General features: G+C 30.5%; 2 long non-coding RNA genes across 3 annotated transcripts; one reads left to right on the top strand and one right to left on the bottom strand.

Annotated features, from left to right (window-relative positions):
• Nucleotides 1-2,486: 2,486 nt before the first annotated feature.
• On the bottom strand, nucleotides 2,487-5,669 carry LOC148239996 (uncharacterized). Its single transcript, XR_015816404.1, has 3 exons — nucleotides 5,531-5,669; nucleotides 2,975-3,379; nucleotides 2,487-2,707 (listed from the first exon to the last, which is right to left on the bottom strand). It is a non-coding gene; the product is annotated as an uncharacterized LOC148239996 (long non-coding RNA).
• Nucleotides 5,609-13,008, top strand: LOC110810143 (uncharacterized). 2 transcript variants are annotated; one of them, XR_015816403.1, is made up of 4 exons: nucleotides 5,687-5,845; nucleotides 5,921-5,994; nucleotides 12,136-12,283; nucleotides 12,752-13,008. It is a non-coding gene; the product is annotated as an uncharacterized LOC110810143 (long non-coding RNA). The 2 variants fall into 2 exon arrangements; XR_015816402.1 differs by having other exon boundaries at nucleotides 5,609-5,845; nucleotides 5,921-12,283.
• The last annotated feature ends 12,886 nt before the right edge of the window (nucleotides 13,009-25,894 follow it).

Raw genomic sequence — 25,894 nt, 5'->3', positions numbered from 1 at the left:
TTCTATCTCTGGGGTATATACAGATTTTCAACTACCCAAGTGGAATATGGTGATCATATACAGATATGATAATTTGCTCAGACCCACTTTCGGTTGTCCAAATTATGGTACGATCTATGACCACGACCATACAAGCCATAGTGACCCTAACAGATATCTATAGTCACTACATTACTTAGCCATAAGTGACCCCTACGATAGTGCGACACCACTCTCGTCAAAGGGTACACCGTCATCTACTGGGAGCGATCCTCTTACGTCTCTTCGGACCAAATAGGGGAGAGAAAAATAGATACCCCAAAGAGCAAGGGGAACAAATACCCCTCAGAGAAAAAAAGCCTAACGAGACACTTGATGCAATATGCATGTCAATACATATACACTTCGAACCATACAGGCTTCATTCAACTTTGCTCTTTTTCTTTTCTTTTATACTTTTACTGTTACCAATTACATATTATATTTATTACATACAAATTCATCAAGTGTCGGTAATTCACATAGCATACTTGAAAATAAGAACAATTCGACTTATCTAAATACAGAGGCATACAAAACAGGTACATTAACAATCATATTAAATTAGTTTATCTAAAAATACTCCTTAAGATGTTGAAAGAAATACTAGATTCCTTACTGAAATCTTGATATTTTATCCTTCACCGTTCTCATTTCTTTCTCTTTTTCACTCACTAGACTACTATCTCTCTCTCTCTCTAAACCTTTGAAACATGAAAGAATAGAAATGTGGAGGGGAAGGGAAGTGGGAGGGCAATTTATAGAATTTTGAAACCATTGGATTCGCACCAAGTGGCAAAATTCAATGAAGAGAGAAAAGAAAATGATGCTCGACATAAAAAATGAGAGAGAAGGGCCTCCTCTGCCGGCGGCAGCATGCCACCCAAGATAACAGCGATGCGCTGCCCAAGGTAGCAATGATGCACTGCCCGAGGTGGTAGTACTCCGGCCAGCGCGCTGCAGGCTAGCCTGCAGGTGTACAGGCCTGCTACCGTGCTTGCAGGGCCTAAGCGCGTGCATGCCAACTATGCGCAGGCTCAAGGAGCACAGGGCTCATCCACGCACGAGGTGACGCGCGGACTGCCCGTTTGCGTATGACAAGAGGCGTGCATAGGTCCTGACCCCGCACCGTGCGAGTGGATGAGACATGCACGCTATGTGCATGTCCGTGCGTGCCGAGGGGACGTGCGCATAGCGCGCCCCATGCTTGTGTGCGTGCGGAGGGGACGTACGCATTGTGCGCGCACAGTGCCCTGCACCCATGTGGGCAACCAGCTTTCTCGCGAGATTTTTCTTACGGGAATTTTCCTGTTTCTCCGATTTTTTTTTCTAAATTTCATTCTCAATTTAATTTAGTTAAATTAAAATTATTTAAAATAAAATAAAATAAAATTATTTAAAATAAAATTTAAATAACATTAAATAAATAAAAATCAACCAAAATCACAAATCACGATAAATATTAAACAACGTAAATTAATTAAGTTTAAAGCGGTTAAAGACCCGAATAAATAGAGTTTTCAAATCATTTTAATACAATGATAGGCGGGGTGTTACAGTTTATGTGAGATTATATCCTAAACAAACACTAAAATATATATGCACACATATATATAACTTCAACTCTATATGGATATAAATATATGCATATATATATTTTCATAGGTTCTTATGCTTAGTTTATGTGAATTACATCTCAAACAAACACTTAAGCATGTGTATACATATAGATATGTACATATATATGTACATATATCATACTATGTATATAAATATGTGCATACCTTGATTTCCTTTCTCCTTCTCTAGTATGATAAATTCTTCAGTATTAGTTATGCTTTTTTCCTCATATGTTACCAAACATTAAACATTCATTAAATTTAAAAGCAAAAACAAAATCAATATATATATATGTGAATTGCTAAAATATGAGTGTTTGTGATTTTAGGTTTAGGTTGAAATATATATCATTACCCATTTGTTGAGTTAAGGGAGACTTACAGATTGTTTTAGGTTTAGATTGAAAAAAGCATTGGCGATCCTTCATTGCTTTTCCACAAAGACCACCAATATATAACATTTGCTTATCCTCATCAGTATCTCTCTCGTTGCCTTTTTTATTAATCATAACACCTTTATTTCATTGTTGCCTCATCATCATGAATAATTATTCTAAAGGACTCATCTTATTGAATTCTAAAACCTTTTCTTTCGTTTTCTTATCGTAATTCTTCAATACACCTCTTGCCTTGTCGTTTGAGTTATACATCTCAGGAAGAACAACATTTCTTTTTGCTTCCTGAATAAAAATTATATTGCTTATGGTATTATCGTATAACTACTTAAATATTCATCAAATTGTACCCACCATAACAATTTGTAATATATAGAAATAAAAAATAAAATTATTTCATTCATAAAATTTATAAATGTATAGTGTCTAAAAATTAATCTAATTACAACTGGATTAATCTCTTCTTCTGCCATCTTTCTCTTTTCCTTCGTCATTGCCTTCCCAGTCATTTATAAGTACCAAGAAATCAAGTTAATGTAATTTTCTTTTATATGCACCTATTAATCACTATATATTATGTAATTAGGTCAAGTAAGTTACTTGAGCAGAATCATTTTCATTTCCTATGTTCTTCATTTTGGAATCCATGCATCTTGTCTCCAAAGACTTCATCATCTGTACAATGACACAAAAGCAAGTTAAATCTAATAATCTGCTCACAAAAAAAATTCAATCTTATATATTAACTAACTACTTCATCGATGACATATGACATCTCTCCTGCAACACTCTTATGGTTTTCTTTTTTGGTTGATATATGTAATTTAACAAGCAAACCAAGTATATTTTAATCAAAATCTTACACATTGAAGAACTATTATATGCATTTCTAACTAAGAGGCTTAAATATACATATATATAAAATATATAGACTCCACTCACTGATGGAGTCTTTTCTTTCTCCATCTTCTTCCTGGGTTCCCTCACTACATGCACCTGGTACAATAAAAAAAGTAAAGCAAATCTAGATAAAATATTTTACTACTAGAAAATTAATGATGGATCTAACATTTCCAATATATATATACCCAAAGCAACATACAGGAGAAGTCCCTTTCTCTCCATCCACGACTTTCTTTGGCCTGCCAACCTTCCTTTATACTATAGTACACCCTTGTTCCCCATCCACCTTATTTTCTTGGCTTCCCTACCTTATTCCGCACTACAGAACTACTCCCTTCTTTTGCTTTTTTCTTCCTTAGCTTGGAAGTGGCCTTGCATTGGTAGACCTCGTAAAGTATAAAATCTGTGACTTTCACTGTTGATCGGAATAATCCTCGTGATTCTCTGTGAACAAAGTACAACAATCTCACATCAAGTAAATGTTGTCAAGGTTTCTGGGTAACCATGTATAAAGTTTCTAATTTCTAGATGCATTTTCTAAAAAAAAAAAAATTGTTAAGTTCACAAAACAAAGGGGACTTAATGAATTACATCTCATAGTTGCACGTTTTCGTCGTTCTATAGTCCAACCTTTGGTTCTTTATCGAATTATGTACCGGTAATTTATTTTGGAATGAATGAGGTCGTCAGAAGTGAACTCCCTTACCCTTTTTTGTTTCAAGATAGAGCATTTTAATAAGTTCTAAAAAAGCATCGAATCCTTCGCATATATGTATATTTTGATACTTACTCCAACTATCACTCGTATTTGATCGATGATGTTGGATGCTGCTGATCCTTTAGCATTTGAATTTTGATTTGACCTAACTTCTTCTTTATTTTGTTTAACATACGATAGTATTTTGCAACCAGTAAGTTCTAGGCTCTCAATTTTTATATGAAACATGTTTTACAAAGAGAGAGAGATAGAGATAGAGGGGGACAAAAAAAGAGAGAAAGAGAGAGAGAGAGACAAAGAGAGAAAGAGACATAGATGGAGTTAGAGAGAAAAATGTACATATCGAGATGAATCAAGTAGTAAACAGTCATATAAATTGAGGATGGCAACCTTGGATGGATTTTTCATTTTTATTTCCTTTTTGTCTTAACCTAAAAATGTATTTGATATTTCAAATCTAATTTAAGAATATTTTCAATGAATATGAAAATTTTATAAAATTTATGTGTTTTTAGTTAAATTTGTAATTTTATATTTATAGTTAATTTTAATTCTTAAGTAATACATTTATAATTTAATTAATGATACATGTACAATATTCAATTTTTTTTAATTGGTGCAACATATAAAGAGAAAGTTTATACTAATAGTGAAAAATACCTTATCTATTTTACCAATGGATATTTTCTATTTGAATTGAAAATTTTTATATTTTCTTTATAGTGAAAGTAAAATGCTTTTTAACTACTCAACAGTAATATTGCAGGTAAAATGTATCTATTAAATTGAATGCTATGAATTTTGCAAATGTATCATGTTCAAAATTAAACACTAAAATGCATGTACCTTATTACCTATAATTAATTACCATTTTTTGTTTTTAAGTAATTAAAATAACTTCTTAATATTAATTTCTCTCATTTATCTTCATTTTATAACCTATATTATATGTATTATTTACAATAAATTAATTTCTTTTTACTTTTCCTTTTCAAGTGTGTATTTGTAGGATGAATTTCTTTTATAAGATATGTACATTTGGATCAATTTTTATATATAACTAATATTAGAATTATAGAAATTATGATAAGTTTTATTTTTAGTTAATAAAATATATATATTTGATGTTTTGAATTGCATAATTCTCTTAGATTTTAGTCAAAAAAATGTATTTGATATTTTAAATATAATTTAGAAATATTGTGAATGAATATGAAAACTTTATAAAATTTATATTTTTAGTTAAATTTTTAATTTTATGTAACAACCAACTAATTGTGTGTTACCATAAACCCGTATCAAATAAGGTATTTTCGTTATGTGATTTATTTACTAATTTAAAATAAATATATTTTTTATTGTAAATAAAATGAATTTAAAAGAGATTAACAATTTAAGTACAATTATCAGAAGTGGAAAAAATTGAACCTTTAAATTTTTAATGAAAGAACTATTTTCAATATTGGTATTTTATAAGAATATTATATTTCTATTTTTTTAATTTTTATTACTTTAAATAAATTAATAATAATAATAATAATAATAATAACAACAATAATAATAAAATAAAAGATATATATTATATGAATTGAACTAAATTTTTATATATAGATGTGTGTATGTATAAGTAAACATATGCATAAATACATAAATGAAAGAGTAAATATATATATATATAAATGAATAGATACAGATGTGTGTATGTATATATATGTAAATATATATGTATAAATATAAACCCAACAAAAAATACCATTAATTCAGCCTTAAAATGGTGTTTTTATTATTGTGTATCATATTAAAATTCAAACTTTGCATAAAGGTGTGTATATATATGTTTACATATAAACCAAAGAGGGGGCCAGAACAAGGCAAACCTATAAGTGGCCACTTCGGCCTGGTCTGTTGTGACACCACTACACTAAATGGTGTTAGTGCCTCAACCAGCTAGCTGGGACAAGCTTCTGTCAGGCCAGATGTCGCAACTTCAGCTCCACTCTACAGCAAGTTGTCTGTCATGTGCTTACATCTACGGTTAGGAGTGGTTGCATGTGAATGGAAGGCTTGGATTAGCTGGACTTTTCCCTTAAGTCTTCTTCTACACCACAACTTCTTCCTCATTTCTTCTACTAACAAACAAACCCACAAGAAAATGGTGAGATTGGGAGTTCAAAACTTGGTTTCTGTTTAAGGTAAGTGTCTTTTCTCCTTGAATTGCATTCTTCCACTCTTCCTTCACACTTAAACACATTTCTTAACAACTTCAGGACTCCAGATTGTGCAGAAGACTTCAACCGAAGCCATTTTTCTCAAATATTTCTAGAAGTTACAGACTGAGCAGGTATGCCACTGTCCCTCTTTTTTCTCTTCCATTTAGTTAATCTAGTGAGCCTTATGTAACCTAGAATCATAATAGGATATTAGGGATTTGTTAGAAATCAATTAGACAAAGCTAAACACTCTAGGAAACTAGAAATTAATCTCACTTTCTACAACAGTTGCGCGTATTGCGGAACTGTTCTTCAAGCTTTCAATCCAACCTTTTCTTGTGATTCTTTGGCATGTTGCTGCTACTTCTTTGAGGTAAAATGGGTAGTAGTTTAGTTCATACAAAGATGGCATTTCTAGATTGCATTTCATAGGATGTGTTCTTTAAAAATGCGTAGAGGAAGTGGATTTTTAAATGGAAAAAGGGTTGAGTGTGTTCATCTTGTGCTTGATATTATCTAATCTATTTTAATTGTATTTAATAAGTTTTTGTTATGTTCGAATGTGATTGACGATGATGAACGTCTTAAAACCATAATAGAAAAGAAGAGGGACGGATAACATGTCCTTGAAATCATGCTTCATAGTTTCTTTTGTGCTGGCCCGACAGATATGATAACATGTCAAGGGGCCTTCACGAAAGCCCACTGGCCCACAGGCCAAGCATGGGCACTTCCCATGGGTTGAATAATTGGAGAGGTTGGGGCCTTAGGGAAGAATCAAGAAAAAAAAATTAATTAATAAAATTGGAAAAAAAATTTTGTAATTAAGTGGAAATTTGTAAAAGTATATTGGAAAATGGTTAAGTGTAACATGAGATAGAAATTTGGGTAATATTCGTGATGGCTGCATTGAAAATAATAATAATAATAACAACAATAAAACTTAATTTAAGTTTAGAAAAGAATTAGACAAGAATAAAATAAAATATTTAAATTAATTAAAAAGAATCGAATTAAAAATCTAAGTAATCAAAATAATATAATTAACTATAATAAAAGTTTAAGTAGAATAAATAAACTAAATAATAATTCAAGTAATTAAATAATAACATTAATTTTACATGTAGCAAAACAAATAGGATGAAATAACATATTAAAGTTAAGAGAGAAATTATTAAAGAGTCTAAAATACAAATAACATAGTGTCCATGAAATAAGGTTCAGTGATCGATGACCATGAACCGATTGTGTACATGTCTTAGAGCTCTAGTATTTGGACGATGGCGACCGAAATGATAACATATTGACGACGACTGGAGAGTATTGAGTGATTTTTATATATTTATTTATGTCTTTATTATTACTAATTAATTGCGTTTCCATCCTTAACTAGTTGGTGACCTGTGGCCTCCATGGAAGTAGTGTAAGCAGTTTCGCATGTAGACTTGTAAACAATAGAATTAAAATTAAGATAATAATTTGGTATTAAAACTAAGTTAGAAGATGTGTCTAGTTCTGAGTGCGTATGTGTGAATTATGTGAACACACTGAATACGATATTGAGCGTCATTGATGGTTAATTGAGTACTATGTTATTATTGTTTCCTGATTATTGCTTTTATCATTGTTTTCTTTAAATCTGCATTATGAAAATGTTTTCAAATCATGTTTGTATGTCTTTAATATTGCCTATCTTATCTAGAATTAGAGCTCACCCAATTCCAACCCCTCCTCCAAGATGCAGATTCTTATGAGTTGTTGAGGACTCTTGTCTAGTTTCCTTCCTAGAGGATAAGAAATAGGACTAGACTTGTATAATTTGTTAAAACTCTTTAGAGGCTAGTATTTTTTTTATAGGTTATCTCGTTTGATTTGTATATAAGTATAGATAACTTAATGCCTCAGTGTACAGTTTTTTGTATGTTGTATTGGGGTGAATAGTTCTACTGCTATGTACATATCTTTCTTTATGCTTGCTCTATTAGATGTTGGTGCCCCAATTGGCATCGAGACATTGCATTTTATATTTATAGCTAAATTTTAATTCTTAAGTAATTATAATTATAATTTAATTAATGACAGATGTACAATATTCAATTTTTTTTGTTGTCATAAGATATAAATAAAAGGTTTATACTAATAGAAAAAAATATCTTACCTATTTTTCCAATAGAGATTTTATATTTATATCTAAAATTTATGTATTTTCCTTCTAGTGAAAGCAAAATGCTTTTTGATTGCTCAGTAATAATGTTGCAGGTAAAACAAATATATTGAATTGAATGCTATGAATTTTGCATACCTATCTTGTCAAAAACTAGACACTAAAGAGCATGAACTTTATTACCCATTATTAATTACCTTTTTCTGTTTCTATTTAATTAAAATAACTTCCTAATATTACTTTCTCTCATTCATCTTCATCTTATAATCTATAATTATTAAATTTCTTTTTACTTTTCATTTCAGATCTGTAAATGCAAGCTGAATTTTTTTTTTAGGGATGTAATTTGGATGAGTTTTTACATATAACTAATATTACACTTACACAAATTATGATAAATTTTGATATGTTGGAGATATTATTAATTACTAAATCCTTTCTTTTAATTACACAATACATATGCATGCATTCGCAGGGATCATCATATATGTTTTATGATGAGTATATTATATATATATATATAATGTGCATATTAGATATGATCACTATTATTATTAGGCAGCACAAGTTGTCTGTACTTAAAATACTTAAAATGCATATATCATATGTAAATAGTGTTAACATTCATTGCATGCATGCCACTAGGCATATGATATGTACGGAAATGAAATTATACATAATATTGTATGCATATATAATACGTAAATTATGCACGTATATTGGTAGGCATATTATATGTAAGAAATTCTTAATAGCAAGTCAAAATGGCAATAGAAAGAGATATCTAATGATAAAGGGTTTAATATAATAAAAATATCTAAAAATTTAAGGAAGTAGAAATATGGTGATTAGAATTGATGGTGGTCTAAGAGACGAAGGCCCTCCTTCATTATTAATTCAAAATCTAGACAGCTTCTCCAGTAAGTCCATTCATTTGAATCATTAATGACTCTAATTCTCTAGCTGTGGAGCGATTAATTTCATTTGTAGAATCCACAACATCAATTTTAACCCCAACATCATCTGTTAACAGTTCCATCTACTTGGTTAATTAGTAAATTGAAATCTTTATTTATAGAAGGCAAAATGATTTTCTCATTGCATTGTATCGTTGACAGATTTGAGTTCTCTAATATTAGTTCATCTTTGATCTTCACAGTTATTTTCTCTATTTTGGTTGCTGCCTCTTCATCTATTGTAGCTACAACAATAAAATCAATGCTATTAATATTGCTGTTAGATTCTTACTCAATATGATCACCATATAAAGAGTTTATATGAGGAGATAATGTATGGATAGAATAATATTAACAAAAGATAGGTTATATAATACTTAATTATTTTTAAAATCATATTAGATTTAGACCCAAAATGTTATAATATTGTAAGAGTAGCTAGTCAAAAAGTATATTATTACTATAGGTTATTATAGTTAGTTAATGTGAGATTACATTCTAAACAAACACTTAATTGATATTCATGTATATATATATAACATATTAAGCAAAAGTAAAAGTAATATATACACATTACATGATTTCCAAAATATGAGTATTAGTGATTTTAGGTTTAAGTTGAAATATTATATCATTACCCATTTGTTGAGTTAAGAGAGATTTTTAGATGGTTTTAGATTTAGATTGAAAGAAGTATTGGAGATCCTTCATGGTTTTTTAATAAGGACCACCTATATATATATCTTTTGCTCCTCATCATTATTTCTGTTGTTATCGTTTTCATTGATCGAAATGCCTTTATTTGAATGTAAGCTCATCCTCATGAATAACTCTTCTAAAGAATTCTCACTAGACTCAGGAATCTTCTCTTTCATTTTTTTATTGTACCTTTTCAATGCACATCTTGACTTGTAGTTTGAGTTACACTTATCCGTATTTTCTTCTACCCCATGAAGAACAACTTTTCTTTTTGCTTCCTGCACAATAAATATATTACTTGTAGCATAATCGTATAACAATTTAAATATGTATTAAATTATACCCACTAAATAACAATTTGTAATCTATAAAAATAATAAACGAAGTTATATCACTCATAAAATTTATAAATGTATAACATGTAAAAGTTAATCTAATTGTAATGGGATTAATTTCTTCTTTTGCCTTCTTTCTCTTTCCCTTCCTTGTTGCTTTCTAGGTCATCTATAAGTACCAAAAATAAAGTCAACGTAATTTTCTTGTCACTATGATTTTCTTTTATATGAACATATTAATAACTGCATATCATGTAATTAGGTTAAGTGAGCTACTTGAGAAGAATCCTTTTCATTTTTTATCTTATCTTAAATTATGTTTTACTGATTACAAACTTACATGTGTAGCCGCCTACCCCTATTTTCAACAAGGGCAAATGAGATATCATCTAGTCATGGGTGGGTGCACAAATGTTTACAAACATACATTTACTGATAACAAAAACAAATGAAATACTCTTAGGTCTCTCCATGTTGCCATCATTCATGTTGTTGAACTCCAGAACATGAATATCAAATCTCCCAGAGTCCATCGGGCTACATGTTCCATGAAGGAACCAAAACCAACACCCATAACTTAGTGGCTTCAGAACAAATAATCAAATCAAATACTCTTCGAAAAACATACGGTGAATCGGATTTAAACAAGACTTTATGTTTAAGTTTTTAACTTATAATTTTCTTTATGTTGTTTAGAGTTTTAAATTAATTCTAGAAGCTAAAATTTTATTTTGTTTATTCTTTTAAACTTAATTTAAAATATTTATTTATTAATTATCAATTTAGTTATTTAATTTTTTATCAAGTCAAATTAAGCCGTAAAAAGAAAAAACAAACAGTTAATCTCAACCCCCTAACAATGATGCCAAAATTTGATGGGTGTCGAATTCACTAAAAAAAAATTCCTATTTAATTAATAAAACAATATTGTAGTAATGGTAAGAAGGGTCGAATTCATAGGGAATTGTAAACCAATTTTCTTCATTGACCAATGAATGAAAAGTAAACAATAAGGGTTTTATAAAATCCAATACGTAAAAATAAAAAATAAGCAATAAGAAGAATAATATTAAACACACTCTTGGCTTCAAGCTAGAAACTAAAATAATTATAAGAAGAATTCCTAGTTGATGAAATAACTAGCTTTAGTAACTTAGTTGATCATAGATGGAAAGATTTGTTTTATCCAAAATATGGTAAATCAGTTATAATTATAAAAAATGTTCTGATAAAAAATGTTTTATCCAAAATATAGGATTCATTCTTGTGAATCGATCAACTAGATTACTTACCTCCTCAGTGCAGCATTGATCGCTACTAGGTGTTGGAAGCACCCAAACTATTATGAATTTGAGGAGTTTGGCTAGCTGCTTGGGGTTTCTCTTCACATATGACAGGCCCTATTCAAATGGATTCAAAAAAACAAATATATATAGGTGCAAGATGTAAATAAATACTAGATTTGAAATAAAACACAAATTAATTAGATTAGATCTCACAAATACATTCCTGAATTTTGCTAGATCTATCAACTAAAAAAAAGAATTAAACTAGCCACTCATGGTAGATTTTAATATAAAAGAGTTTTCTTAATGATCAAAGAGAAGGAAGAAGATGAAAAGAGAGTGTGGAATTTGTCGCTAAAGCTCTGTGCAGGTTAAGAAGAAGAAAATGATCCTCATTCTGCTTGGCAACTGCTATCTTTATAGAAAAAGGCCTAGATTTTTTTTTTCTTTTGTTGATTAGTATCGTTTCCTTTATTTTTAGCTTATTCCAAGCTTTCTATAATATTTTTCCCTTAATTTTCGATCGTAGATTTTGGCTGGATTAATATCTTTTTCCATATTTAAAAAGCACATGTTTTAATTTAAATTTGCTACTGTGCACGACTCTTACCCATGCCAAAGGCTAAGTTGTTTGTTTGCTGGAACCAATCCCTGTCCAAGGCTTGTTTTAGGGCTGATAACTCTTTCAATGAACTCTTCGTCTTTTAATGTTGTTTTTCCTTGTTTTGTCTTTATATCTTGTCCTACAACAAAATATATAAAATAACTTGAATTATATAGCATACCATGAAGTTTAATAATCCAAAAGTGGGTGATAATCATGTCATTTTAGGGCATCATCAAAATTGTGGTATAGTTTTTCTTGGGAATCTGTACTGATTGCTATTCATGCTTTGGGACCCATGGACATGAATGATGGCGATTGGAGTGACCTTGTGGGATGGCGACCGAAAAGAAAGTGTGATTACATGATTTTACAGGTAATATATTATTATTGTTATTGATTACGCACCCATCCATAGCTAGTTGGTGTCCGTATTGCCCACCTTGGAAATAGATAGTAGCGGTTGGCACATGTGTTAGGAAATAATGAAACCTAAACTAAGATAATAAATTGCATTAAAACTATGCCAAAAATTGAGTCAAAGTCAGGCTCTATGCGTGTGTTAGAGGATTGCATATGATGTTATTTAATTATTTTATTTGATATATATTATTGAAATATGAAAATGATTATTGGTAAAGGAATAAAAAGGAATCAGTAGTGAATTGATAATTGGGAACTGTATTGAATTGGTAATATTATTGAAAAGATTTTCAAAAGAATTATATTGTATGCACTATAAAGTTTCTTCACTTTATGCATTAAACAAGACTTTTAAAAAGTTAATTCTAGCATGCTAGTACTGCTATTCTTACTAAATCGACTAGAACTCACCCCAATTTAGGCTTTCTTTTCAGGTTAGGGAACCCTGATAGGGTTAGCAACCAGCGAGGATGTGAAGATAGTCTACCAGTTTGAGGTTGAATCTATTTGGTAGGAATTATTGTAAATTTGTTTTAAATTATGTGTCAATTGTCTCATGTAATGGAATTGGTTGGTAACTGTTCTCGGGATCTGGGAACAGGATGTCACATAAGAAAACCATGTATGAAAGCTATTTTAGGTAGAGAAAGTAAAATTACCTCATTAAGTTCTTTTTTATCGTTGTCTCTAATATAAGAGCGCACAACCTTGGAGGAAAAGCATGTTAAATCTTTAATTACCTTTGATTGATCGAAAGTATCATGAAGTGGTTACAGATACATTGTAAGAATGAGTTTTATATAGTAGTCAAAACTGAATGATTAATGTATGTTGGTTAACATTGAGAAAACCATATATAGAACCTATTATTTAGTAGAAAAAGTAAAATTACCTTATTAGGTTTTTGTTGATCATTGTCTTTAGTATAAGAACTCGTAGCCTTTAACTTTTCCTCAGAGGAAGGAGTGTTGAATTTTTAGCTACATTTGATTGATCGAGAATCCCACGAAGTGGCTATAGTTAGATTGTAAAAATGAGTTTTATAACTAATCAAAATTAAATGATTAATTTTTACATAATAGAATTCCAAACATTCCTCAGCTTCTATTTCAATAGTATCTATCTTACTAGAGATGAATCATCCATGAGATCCTAGAGAGGTTCAAATTTTGAATATAACTTACATATGCCTTTGTAATGTAGATTGATTGTATATATCATAGAAAGAATAATTATTTTAGAAATTATGAGTAGTTAATTGGAAATATTTAAATAAATAAAGTTGAATTAATTAAAATAAACTTATAAAGTTATTAGTCACATGTCCAAAGCAATATGTAGCATGTCATGATCAATTTATTACACATGATTAATATACCAAAACTATGTTATACTTCTACTCGTTATTTAGTGTTGTCCAAGATGGAAAGTGATTAATTTAAGGATTTATGGAAAAACCAACAGTAACTTTATACTAAGTTAATTTAATTATATCTCTTTTTCAGGAAAAAGTTAATTTTTCTGAACTATTATCATATGACATGATACCATCAACAATGCAATATACTTGCCCATTAATCTTGTATTCATGAGAAATAAAACACATAGAATTGAATTTTCACTTTGTTAAGTAACATATTGCTTCTCAAAACTAGCTAGGCATATCATTGCCAACAAAGATAATCAGATATGGATTTATTGACTAAAGAAAAGCTTAATATATAGGAATCACCATTGCTAGTTTGAAGAGGTTATTAAGGTCCAACCAAAATCAACCTTGTAAGGTTACAAGTGTTTTAGTATTTACTCATTGTCACCAATTTTATTTATCAACTCTCTTTGAAGGAGCGTCAAGATTTATAGCCTAACTTATATATTTGATTCGTATGCTAATTATCTCTCCAGTTCGTATTTATTAAACTTATCATATATTAGAAATTTTAAATAAATATTATACTTTTCAATGAAAAGATAATAACTATTTTTTTAAATTTCTCACTATGTACTAATTACATTTGTAGGGCCTTTCTTCGTATATAAACTTGTGGAGCAATTGTGCACAACCATCATATATAAACAATGTGTTGCTGCATAATACTAGTGATGAAAGTACCATATATACCTATATATTTATAGAAATTATTACTCACATTTGGATATATATACAACTAAATATGGATATATATACATATAAAAGTTGATGCATACAATTAAATGAAGAAAGTAATATATATCATAATTATCTTAGTTATTTAATCGTGAAAGTTAAAACATATCTATTATAAAAATCTCTTTGGTTATATATTATGTTTAGTTGAGCAAATATATGCATATTAAAATACCCAATCTTCTTAACAACATTTTACATACTAGTAAAAAGCAAGTATATTAGTGTCCAATTTAAATATGGAAACAAAATCTTTTACTAATAAAAATAATAAGTGATAGTAAATAAAATTTTATATATCTATGCGATTTTAGTTCACAAATTATTGAACTATAAATAGTAACTATCCAATAAAGTGGTGGTAAATGGTAATAGGCCAAAAATTGAAAAAAAAATTCTTATGCTAAAAATTGATAATCTTCCTTGCCCTTCATACACATTACATAAAAAATTGATAAATATCTATAATAAAATTTTCAACAGTGATTCTTTTTCAATATCTACAATATTTATTGAGAGATAATTTTGTGAATGATATTTACAGAAAGTATTATTCAAATGTTAAACTATGATAGAAGCAAAGTGTCAATCTATATGGTCCAAATAGAAGTTTTATCAAAGTAAAACATTGAAATAGAGGTACTAATCTTTCTTAGAGAATTTTTTTATATTGAATAAATTTTCTAAAAAATTATGTTAAGCCATTTATTTCAAAACGTGAAAAATTTTCATGACTTAAGGATTTTAAACTTTTTTTTCATTAGATATTTGTGAGATTTTTCTTAAAGGTCTAGCAAAATTTAAATACTTGGTGTTATGAGTAGCATCCTAATCATCCTAGTCTATATCTATGAGAGGTTGAACAAATAAGCTAATAAATTCCATGAAAAAAGGTAGGTTTAAGGTACACTTCTAAAGTTTACTTTGAGAATGCTTTTCTAATCAATGTTAAGGAAGAATAAGATTTCTCATTCAATCTCTTTATTTGTTTTCAATCTTGTTAAAAAACTTTTTCGAGTTACGGGTAATTTTTTGGAATATGGGCAATGGCTATTAATTCTAGGATGATTCTTGATTTTGTTAATGAAACTTTTTCCTCAGTATAATATGGGAGGGTCAACGGTATTATGAGGGAATTTAGGTACTTTCTACCAATATTAGACCTTAATACCAATTTTTTTTAAAATATTTTATGAGAATTGAGGTGGATCAAGAGTCTATAGATATAGAAGCTAATTAGATTGACTGTTAAACTATCATATCTTCTTATAAACTAGATATGAATATATTTTGAATGTAAAAAGAAATGAAAATCACTATAATTTCTTCATAAACATGAATTTTACTATTCGATGAGCCTTAAATAGACTCTACTTCAGAGTAATATATTTATTTGTATTTATAATCTCTGGTTGTTGGATATATTTATTTTATTGACTGTAGAAGAAATTTTTTATTTTTATAGTTAGTTAATCAAATAGGACATATATAAATTTAAAATAAAATTCACTTAATTAATGTATGCATGCACACATAAATGAGCACATGTAGAAGATGAGGTTATACATATTACTGGCAAAGCAAGTATATTTATATATAATTTAAATAGAAAAATAAAGTATATTTTAAAGGAAGAAGGAAAGGAAGAATCACATGAGTTTCTTCTTGAAAATAACTTCTAGGGTTTGACGAGCCAATCATGAATTCTACTTCATAGTACTGAAATATTTTATAATTATCTATACTTTCTAATTGTTGGATATTTATGTGCATTGATTGTATGACAAAAGAATTTTTTTTGGAAAAATAAGGTAATTAGATTATATTCACATAAATTTCAAATAAAAGTCACTTAATTAGGTCATGCATGCATATGAAACTATGAAAATTTCAAAGATAAGGCTTTGCATGAACTATTCATATATAATGTAAATGGAGGAAAGAATTTTTTTTAAGAAACAATAATAAGGAACAATAAATGAAGTTGTACGTCTACTTAACTTTATGTTAACAAACAAATTATTCAACTATAAACAGTTAATATTTACTGAATAAAAGCACATGGTAAATTGTGACCTATAGTAATAATTGACAAAAGAAATATAGGTTAAAATTTGATAAGCTTCAATAAATAAAATTCTCAATCATTATTCTAAAGTTACAGAATTATTAGTGGAAGAAAATATCCATTGAGAGATTATTGGAAATGTACTACATATATTGCTCAAATGATAAAATATGATAAAAAAGGTGTTAGATCAAGATTTTTAGATTTATGCTTATCAAGGAGAAGTGCATTTAGAACTAGTTCCTTTCGGGTTCCAATACATTTATACACCTTTCTTGCAGATTTTAGAACCCAAAATTTATAACAACTTCCCTCCTTTGTTGTTGTTCTATCTGCTGTCATGGGTTATAGGTAAGAATTAGGTTTTTGGTTGTTATTTGCTTCCAAATCTCTTTTTTTTGCTAGTTTGTCTTAAATAATAAATTGTTAGAATGTTAGTGGACTACTAAGGGTTAGTTAAACAACCTTAAATCCTAAAAATAACTAAAAATTAACTATAAATTCTACAATAGTTACAGAATTATCTTTAAAACTTTAAAACACTCTTTCCTTATGTTATTTCAACTTATCTTTATTACGTATTCCATGTAAGATGGGTGATAATTTTGGTCAATAAAAGTATGGATTTATAGTATGCATTTATTTAGTAAAACCTTTAAAAATAAAAAGAAAGTGGTGTTTTAAAATTGATTATGTGTGTGACTATATGAATGTCTTAAATAGTGCATTTTGGTGATTTTTGAATGATTCTAAATGTTGGTGATCAAGGAATGAATAATGACGGATGAATACATGCTAATTAGGGGAACATAAAAGAAAAGAGAACAAAGATAGTAGTCAAATAGCTTCTGTCACGCGTGCTAGGCATCAACATGTCGCTACTGTTGGGCACACATGGTTTTTTCATGTTAATATGCATAATGGGATGATTTCTGGGCAATCTGAAGTGTTGGAAAGCATTTATGGCATACAGTTGTTTAACAATTGCTACACAGGTCGTGTGAGGGGCTTGGTTATGCTTTTCCAGAAGGCTAATAGAGATGTTCGACTATGCAAACATGCTATGTCGGACACCATGTGCGCGTACGTGCAAGGATATACATAGGGTTGCCTACTTCACAACTGCTCATACTATAACATCTCGAAAAACTTCGCGCTTAATTTGTAATGTGAACCCCAATTTATTCTAGCCCTAAGTCCATTTAAAACTCCTTAATATCTCGTAATTTTAATTTTGTATTTTATTTGATTAAATAATTCTTAAAATTAATTATTTTATCGTAAGAAAATTTTATTTTATTTATTATTTAAAAATATTTTAGAAAAAAATGGAGAAAAAGGCAGAAAAATCATGTGGGAAGGATCCCACCCACGTTGGATCCGCACACCACTCGCACGTGCATGCGTGCGGCCAGCGCAGGACGTGTGCACTGTGCGCATGTCCCGTTCGTGCGGGGTGTGAGGTGTGATCTGCGCACGCATCCCATTGCACGAAAACGGGCATGGCTCTGTACGACCTATGTATACGCCATCCAGGCGATAGGCTTGCGCGTTAGGCTTATGCGCTATAGGCCTATGCGCGTAGCGGGCTAGGGTTGCGGTGCACTGCTGATTGGGGCAGCGTACGCAGTCTCGGGCAGGGCGAACTACCCCATTCGGAGCTGTGCGCCGCCTTTGGGCAGCGAGCTACCGCTAGCTTGGGTGGCATGCCGCTGTCACTTGGGCAACATACTGCCATATTTTGGGTGGTGTGCCCCTAATTTTTGTGCTGCCATCACATTGTATTGTCTATCCATCAGTCACATCTGTCAATCGTCAGATCATACCTTTCCCTTTAACTTTCTCTTTTCTCACCAAATTTCACCACTTGGCGTAAATCTAATGGTTCTCATTTTTTATAAATAGGGACCCCTTCCTTCACCACTTCCTCATCACTTTCATTCCCATTCTTCCATCCTCCAAGAGCTTTAGAAGGAGAGAGAGGGAGTGATCTAGAGAGAGAGGGAGAGGAAGAAAAGAAGAAAAGGTATAAGGAAAATATCTAAGTTTCAGTAAGGAATTTAGTATTTACTTCTAACATTCTAAGGAGCATTTCTAGACAAAATTAATAAGGTTAAACTAAATATTTTCATGATTATTTTATATGCTTGAGTAAAATTATTTACGTTGTTAATTACATGTTTTGTGAACATATGTGAATTGATTATTTTGGCAAATGAAATTTAAATGATTAAATGCATGAGGGAAAGATTGATATATGATTCAATTGATGGCGGAAAAAATGATTAAGCATGAAACAATGTATAGACATGGGAAATATGAAATGGTATTGGCATACATAATGCATGAAGTGTTTTATTAGGCTTTTTATCTTTGAAGGGTTTATGTTTCTTTCCCCATCTGGTCTGAAAAGACGTAAGAGGATCACTCCTTGTAGATGACGGCGTACACTTTGACGAGAGTGGTAACGCAATATGATTGTAGGGGTCACCTTTAGTGAAGTATGGTCGTGGCTATAGTTAATATGTAGGACTATTATGATTGGTACGACTGTAGCCATAGATCGTGTCATAGTTTGATAAGCCATAAATGTGTTATTGGTTTAACAAGCCATAAATGTGTTGTTGGTTTGGAAAGTCCTAAATCGCTGTTATAAATGAAATGAATTGGTCATTCCACATGGGTAATTGAGAATCCATAATTATCCTTAGTAGATGGAAGTTGAAATGACTTCGTGCAAAGAATAAAATAAAAAACATGTGCATATCATGATTTGTTTGATTTTTTTAATTTTTAGCATGATTTATTTGATTTATGTGGTATGACTTTGATATGATGGTTATGAAGTTTCCTTTAATAAATTAAATTATTTTCATATTTAATAAAGGACCCTGACGTGACTCTTGATGGTAAGTGACGATAGTACATTTAATCACCTTTAAAATCTTATGATAATATTTTTCTTATTGAGAATATGAAACTTCCTCTTTTCATACCCTCCTTTAGATGAGGAAGATAGTGAGGAACCGACCGCTGACCTACCCCTTGAAGTCTTTGAGGATCACATGGATCCATAAACTTTTATGAGTGCATCACTTATCCCGCACTCTGATGAGTCTATTTACATAATGATAGAAGTGCCTCTCTTTTATATTTTGTTATTTTGTATTTTATCGCCACTTCTGGTCTCAGATATATATATGTAATTAGGAACTCATATATTTTGTAAAGGATTTGTAATCGTTTATTTCGCTGCATACATTATTCTATTATGCACTCGTAATCTATTTTTGTATCTAGTACCCTTATGCCTTAATTAGTATTTGGGATATCACACATATCCCATGGGCCGATTGCCTTTGTGCAACAGGCCAGCAAGCCATGCTGGCCTAATATGCATGAAACCATGCTGAGAGACCTTCATAGAAGCCCTGTAACACCCCAAAATTAATTGTATGTAATTTAATATTTATAAGTATAATTTTTATAATTTATTTTTCATTTATTTTAGAGTATAAATGAAGTAAAATTGATTGAGAATTAAATTAAAAATAATTTTGGGGAAAAGGGGTGAAAATTTGGGTTCTGGGGGTATTTTTGAAAGAAAAATAAGAAAACAGGGGCCAACATATAATTTTAGGAAGTTTTACCACGTCAGACGCTCAGTCAGCAGGCTCGGTGAATTAGGATGTGCCATGTGGCAGTGGACGCTAACGCGGTGCCATATGGGAGGCCACGCGGGCGATCCGCATGCCCACGATGGAACGGCCCAGATCTGTTCCCGCACGCACGGACGGCCCAGATGTGTTTGCTCCCCAAACGCGATTGGATGGCCCAGAGTGGAGTGCGATGGACGGCCTAGATTGAATCGCGATGAACGGCAGATTCACTCCTTAATCGCGATTGGACGATCTAAATCAAATGCGATGGACAGTCCAGATCAAAAGTGCTCCCCCATCCGCACCAAACCCTAACTCTAGCCGCCAGAACCCATCGTTGAAGAAGAAGACCTGGCCGCCGGGAAGGAGCCACCGCTCGCCGTCGCACCAAAACCCTTTCCAACTGCCAAAAAAGGTAAAAACTTTCTCTTTTGCTCGAAATTCAATTTTAAGCTCACCCATGGCCAAATCGGAGCAAAAAGACTGGCCAATTGGCCAAAAAATGTCGGCGAAGCCCGCCGTCGCCGAAAATTTCACAAAACGCCTCTGATGAGGCCCTTCTTGGTTCTTGTTTTGTGTAATGTTTCCACCGTTGTGATCACCGTGTCCTTCTCTATAGGTTGATCAGAGCAAAACACCCAATCGCAACGTGAGTCGGAGGAGCCGCCGCACCGGAGAGCCCTGCCGGCGGTGAGTTTTGGTTTTTTATGTTCTTTTGGCCAACCAAGGCCCTTTAACATATTTTCTCATAGGGATCGATGCAAAATCGGCTGAATTCGGCTGAAAATGGTCGAAAACAGTCGACCTGAGGCGGACCGCCGTCGCAGGTGGGGGCGCCGTTGCCGGAGCACGGCGGAGCCGCAGCGCTAGAATTTTGAAATTGGCCAAGTGGGCCTTGGGACTGATTTTAGGTTTGTTTGGGACATTTGTAGGAACTATTAGCGCATTTTAATTCCCGAAAAAAAATTCAGAAAACCCAAGAATTGCACATAGGCGCAGTCGAACAGCTTATCTTTTTGGGCATCAAATCGAGTAAGGATTCCTCACCGTATTTCCTATCATAGAATTTAAGTCTAAATAAATAATAATATGGTATTTGTGCAATTAAATAAATGTGCATAATTAATTACGGATTCTAATAGAGCCCCGAACTGGTAATTGTTATCTGTTAATTTTTGTTGATTTATTTTACAGTCTAAAAGCATGATGGTATCTGGTTTATCAATTTTATGGTTTGAATGTATGAATTGTTGCCTTATGTGACAACTGTTTGATTGAAAAATTGAGATATGATTGCATTCCCTGATGCATGTTTATTTGCTTATGTGATCATGGTTGATTTAACGCAGCCTCATTAGATATCCTGGGAGGTGGTGGACGGACCGGGTACATAAAAAATCCTACCGTGAACGTTGTCTCATATCAGACGGGGTATGGAGACTTGATAATTTGGTGCTAATACTAGACAGGGTATGGGAACGGCCCGTTTCACCCTTATACTAGACGGTATATATAGGTTTGATAATTTGGCGCTCATACCGGACGGGATATGGGGACGATCCCTAATTGAGATTGTTAAAGAAAAGGGATCACGTGTAGTAGGGACATCCCTATGAACACTTTAAAGGACATCCCTATATCTAGTCCTTGGTGCATGTGTGTTAGTTATGTAAATTTATTGAATACGGTATTAAGTGTTATTGACAACTGAATGGTTATCATGCAAATTGAATAGCATGGAAATGATTATTTATTATTAATTAATTCATCACTGTTTTACTTAACTCTACATTAAGGAACTATTTTCAAAGAATGTTTGAATGCCTTTAATATTGCCTATCTTATTGAGTATTGGAACTCACTCAAATCCAACCCTCCCACAAATGCAGATTCTGATAAGTTGTTGAAGACCCCTGCTTAGATACTTTCCAGGAGAATTAGTTATGAGAGCAGACTTGTATATTTTGTTTAAACACTTTAAAGGGTAGTATATTTTGTATAGGTTCTCGTTTGAATTGTATATATGCATAGATAGCCAAATGCTTTAGTGTACAACTTTTATATTTTGTGTTGGGATGTAAAATTCCCATTGTTAGTTTATTTTATCTTTTATCTATACTCTATCGGATGTTGGTACTCCTTTTAGCATCGGGACATCATACCTAGTTTGCATTTAAAAATAACATGAAACTTTTAAATTCTCTTCCAATAGCAAATAAGCTAGTTAAATTGATTATTAAAGAAAAAAGTCTAGAGATGTCCTTTTTAAAATTTACTTTTAGAAAACTTTTTAATAAACTAGTGAGTCCTAGAATCCATATAAGAAAGAATTAGATTTTCTTAAATGAATTTGTTAAATTACGCATTGAATGCCTTTATTTCTCTATTTAAATTGGTCAATTGTTCTCCTGCTAAGAGGCTTTCCAAGAAAAGAGACACTATGATAGGGGATCCAATGTCTATTTCTTTTCAATCTCGTGGTTGAAAGTTTACGACTTAGAGGTAGTACCTTATATATTTTTTTCTCTAGATCTAGGATGATTCTTTATCGTGTTAGCGAAACACTTTCCTAAGCCTAATAAACGTCAAGATCAATAGTTTGAAAGAGTTTTTGTGCTTTCAATTATGTCCTTAAGATAATTTTACTTGTGTAACTTTATGCAGTAAAATAGATCAAGAGTAAAAGTCAGTTAGATAAGTATTAAAGTATTGTACCTTCTTATAACTTGTATGAATATGATCTAAAGACAAGAAGAAGAAGAATAATTGCCTGAATTTCTTCTTGAGAGGGAAGTATATTGTTTGATGAGTCTACTATTGTGTCTGCTTCAAGGTATTGTAATATTGCATTTATGCTTTTGACATTTGATTGTTGAAAATATTTGTCCATTGACTAGATAACAAAAGGTAATTATTTTATACAGATTAGTTAATTGAATAATACGTATATAATTTTAAAATAAAATTCACTTAATAAATGCATTCATGTATATACAAGTGAGTACATATTTAAGACAAGCCTTTAGATTAGTATTTATGAAGCAAGAATTTTATACAATTTTTTGAATAAAAAAAAAGAAAAGGATAATAAATAAAATTATATATATATTATGTCAATAAATGACTAAATTTAAAAAGTTAATATTTACCAAATAAATTAAATCATAAATGGTGCCTACAATAATAATTGAAAATATTTTATTAGTTTAAAAACTAATAAACCTCTACAAATAAAAGTTCTAATAATGATTTTGCATTTATAGAACTGTCAGTTTATAAAACAATATTTCTTGAAAAAATAATTTAGTTAACAAGAAATGTAGAAGTATTGTTCAGATGTTAAAATATGATGGAAGTACAAGATATAGGTAGTTTTCACTCGCATTCTATCTAGAGAGATTCTAAACATTGAAGTAGAAGTAAATAAGTTTTCCTAAAGAAATCTTTACATTGGATAAATTTTTTAAAAATTCATGAATTGTTCCTTTATCTCATTCATTAATTATGAAGTTTGGCAATTTTTAATTAATTGGGGATTAATAAGGTAATAAAGGAAGTATATGTATAATATATATAGCGTTTAAGGGTCTCGATAATGATCTCACATTGGATATATATCAAAAGAGTATAATGGTGTTGTATGATAATCAAAGTATTATCTACAAAAAGAAAACTATGTATCATGAGATGTCGAGGGCAATAATAGCAATCTCTAGTTAGGTCTTATTGAACGGGGTAATTAGAAGGGTAGTCACCAAGGATTGGGGAGTAAGGTTAAAAAATCTAAAAATAATACGCTTTTTGGTTTTCAAAAACTTAGTACATATGTACTAATATATAATAACATAATAAAATAATTAAATGTACACTTATCCACCTACAAAAAGATATAAACATAAATTGAAAAAATGAAATTTTTTTTACATGAGTTGACATATAAGAAATAATCATTAAATTCATTATATAGAAATCTCAATTACCTCATAAGATAAGATAAAATTATAAATAAGTAAATAAATATAAATCTAAAGAAGTTGATAATGAAACATAGATCAAAATATATAGAATGAAATTACCTACCAACGTCTCAGAACTTTTAAATAATTCACATGAAAAACAGTTAACTGAGATAATACACTTTATTAAACTACATTTATTCATAATCATGCTGGTAAATTATTAATAAAATCTTTAATGTTTATGTTCATATAAAATTCCCTTTCTTTTATTGACTAAATTAAAAAAAACATTGAAAGATTAATAAATATGATAACTAATGTAACTTGTTAATTCTAAAGTTAGATTTTAAATTTAGTACTTTTAATAAATACACATACGATGTACACAAACATGTATAAATATATCATACATGCATATTAGTGCACACTAAGGCAAAAACATGTATTCACATACATATAATCATGCCTAATTCTTAATTTTATATCTAAGAGTAAAAGAAAAATAAAAAAGAAGACAAATCTAAAGCTATAAGGGGGAGTTGATTGGAAATCTCTAACATATTGAAATACTCTATGATGAAATTCCTTTTATGAATGAAAAACTATACAGATTTAAATTTTTAATATGCTTATTCTTTAGAATCTAAAATGAATAAAATAAAAACTGAGTAATTAGTTAACTTAAAATAAAAAAAAGAAATAATAGCAATAATCAAATATATTCAGAATAAAATAGATCTAGGGTTTAAAAGCTTAATTATCCAAATATCCATGTCTTGTAGATATGGAAGAAATGAATCAAAGGTATTTCGACAATAGGTATAAACTTTGTTGTGTAAGACACTTGAGATTTCTTCTTCTTTCTATTATCTTCACCATCACTGTCAGAGATGAAAACGATGGTTGATCCTAAGAGTTTTGTTGTTTTGTTACTATGAAGAGAAAATGAAGTGATAGAGATGATTATACAATGTCTCTTTTCAGTTTCTTACATATAAAGGGTTTCAAGATAATTGCATGAATAATTTGACTCGATTGAATTCTGTATGGTGTTAACATCCCATAGAATTAATTTATTCAATAATTCAAGTAGATAATTTAAAATTAAATTAATTATTAGCATGAGTGTTGGAGGGTGTGAATGCCAAGTTCACCGTCGACCCGAAGTGAAATTCACTTTAACATGTTGAATTTGGCATTCGGGAACCCTTCTACGAAGTAGATCTGTGAAGAGAAATTAGGTAAGTGTGTTTGTACCTTCAAATGTAGATTGATTTCGTTTAAGAGATTAAATAATGGTGTCTAAATATCTTAATTAACAAATTGGTAAAGGATGCTGACGGGACCATCCACTTGAAATTGTGAATCCTTTTAATGTTCTGTTAAAATTATTCTCTATGTTTTTATATATTTTATTATGCATTCTTTTAATGTTTTGCTATGTTTAGTTGTGGTTTCCTTTATCCTCCTTTTATGTTTTAAATTTAAATTAGGAAAGAATGTTAAGATTAGAGGTGCTTAAGAAATAAATAAATATAAGAGTTATTTAAAGTTATGGGTAAATAATGGTAATTAAAGAAATTAAGTACGATGTACGGAATTTAAATAGAGTTAGTGAATATAGTTAGAAACATTTGAATAACATAGCAAATTTAAATTAAATAAGAGATACTAAAAGTAAAGAAGAAATTGTAATGCAGGATTACGAGGT

The sequence above is a fragment of the Carica papaya genome, chromosome 9 (assembly GCF_054855325.1).
Source record: "Carica papaya isolate Zhongbai chromosome 9, ASM5485532v1, whole genome shotgun sequence".
NCBI classification, from domain to species: domain Eukaryota; kingdom Viridiplantae; phylum Streptophyta; class Magnoliopsida; order Brassicales; family Caricaceae; genus Carica; species Carica papaya.
The sequence above is the reverse complement of the archived record's forward strand: the minus strand, read 5'-3'. Positions and strand labels throughout refer to the sequence as shown.